A 2278-nucleotide genomic window follows, 5' to 3' on the forward strand; every position below is an offset into this window, starting at 1 on the left:
TCAGAGCTCTAAGGTAGCAAAGCAAAAGTGCGATTCAGCCTCTCAGCCAGAAAGAAGAGCTTCCAGCACCCTAAGGGTGGTATCCTGAAACCATCCGAAATGCCTGAAACAGACCCAAATCTAGAATTAAAGGCATTTTTCAAAAATGCCTGTGGGGTGTGTGTGTGTGTGGCCTTTGCCAAATGGAGTAGATTCCAAACAAATGCATAGATAGCTGCCAGTGTTATTTTTCTATCAAGCATCTTCTAAAACAGTAAGGTATAATTTTCATACAGTAAAATATATAGATTAGAATTGTACAGTCTGATACATTTTGACAAATTTATGTTTATATCCTTATCACCCTAATCCAGAGACATTGCATTTCTACAAGTCCAGAAAGTTATCCTCACCCCCCTTGCTCATGACTCGGCCCCTGCCTTTGAGGCCGCCACCCCTCGGCATTTCTCGTCATTGGTTAGTTTTGCCCGTCCTGAAGCTTCATATAAATGGAGTCAGTGAGCGCCTTGCCGCCTGCTTGTGGCCTTCGAGGCTCATCGAGTTTCCCGCTTCCACATGTCCGTGCCATTTGCATTCTTACCATCAAAAGTCCAAGTCTGTTTCTCCAGCCCCGAGTCAAGGCTGGCCCTGAGATTTACTTTGTTCAACAGAAAGAGGTGGAGTTGACTTTGTGCCTGTCCAAACACCGGCCCTGAAGGGCATGTGTGTGGCTTTGCTCTCTTTTATGAGGCTGCCGTGATCACGTGCACAGGCCAGACTAGCTTGTTGGGTGTTAAGTCATGTGACCTAGTTACCGCATTGCCCAAGCAGGCTCCAGGCTACCCTCTGACACGTGGGTGAGGCCATCCTGAACCCCTCAGTCCCAACGCCACCTGTCAGCTGACCACAGAGGCATAAACCAGCCCAGCCTGACTGATTGGCTGAACCACCCCCATTGACTGATTGGCTGAACCACCCCCATTGACCGATGGCTGAACCACCCCCATTGCCTTATTGCCTGAACCACCCCCATTGACTCGAGTTGTGATTAAGGTCAGTCGTTTTGGGGTGGTTTACAACATGGCAGTAAACCGCAGACCGTAGTTCAATGGAAATCTGATGCTCTTTCTGAGTCGGGGAATGCATGTCCATACATACCAGAGTATGCATATTAATTTATAAAACAGATGCTAATTTGTAAAGGAAGAAGTTGCATTCTGTTCAAACTAATGTCAGGAAGTGAGGATTCTGCATAAAATGCAATACTGATTTCTAACTATTAGGGAGAAAAATCAACCTATAAAAAAGATAAATAAGTGAAGAATTAACCAAAAAAACCCAAAAAACTTTCGTAAGGTCTTTGTGATGTAATGTTATAATTTGCTCTTTGAAATGCGTTTATAATGGACTGGGAGAGAAAAGACCATCCCCAGTTGGGGTGGGCACCATCCAATCGCCGCCAGCGCGGCTAGGAAAAGCAGGCAGAAGAAGGTGGAAGGAGCTGGCTTGCTGAGTCTTCCCACCTTTGTCTTTCTCCCGTGCCAGATGCTTCCTGCCTTTGAACATCAGACTCCAAGTTCTTCAACTCCTTTTCCCAGAGCTGGCGACACCCCACTTGGCCCTTCTTGTATTCCGTAATGAATATTTTGGTAACGTGCTCCTCAAAGCCACTGGGTTGCTGGGTCATTGTCCCCTCCTTAGCAGCCAGTGAGTGGAGATTCAGGGAGGTCTCTCTGCACCCCCAGAGTATGGAGCTGCCCTTTAACCACCAAGGGAAGCTCCCTCAGCCACGTGCTTCCCAGGGCGTGGCGCTTGAGAAAGGCTTGGATCAATTAGAGGGACCCAGAGCTGATGCTGCCGGCGCTCCGTGTGTGGGGCTGGGTGGCTCCACTGGAGCTGTGGCCACTGCGAGACCCCGACCCCTTGCTGCGTCCACTGCCAGCCTCACCCCCGTGCCTGAGGAGCCTCCCCATTGTCTCCCTGGATCTCTAGGTCTGTGTCTTCCAGCACCGTGGGCCACGTGTGTCGGGCCCTAGGGCCAGCCTTGGACACGCTCCTCTGTCCTTGCCGCCCAGTCTGGCTTTGTCAGGCGTGACCTCTGTGAGAGCCTCTGCGAGACCACCCACACCTGCCAGCGTTGCTCCTACCCTCCCGCGCCTGCGTTCCAGCCTCTGTGGGCTCAATGGGGATGGTTTCTTACGTGGCCCTGTCGAAAGGGTGTCTGTGTCCCTCGTCCCCTTGGACCGGGTGGGCTTCCCACCCAGAGGGCCGTCAAAGTGACCGTGGGGGCTTAGAAACC

The sequence above is a fragment of the Pan paniscus genome, chromosome 7 (genome assembly GCF_029289425.2).
Source record: "Pan paniscus chromosome 7, NHGRI_mPanPan1-v2.0_pri, whole genome shotgun sequence".
Classification (NCBI taxonomy): domain Eukaryota; kingdom Metazoa; phylum Chordata; class Mammalia; order Primates; family Hominidae; genus Pan; species Pan paniscus.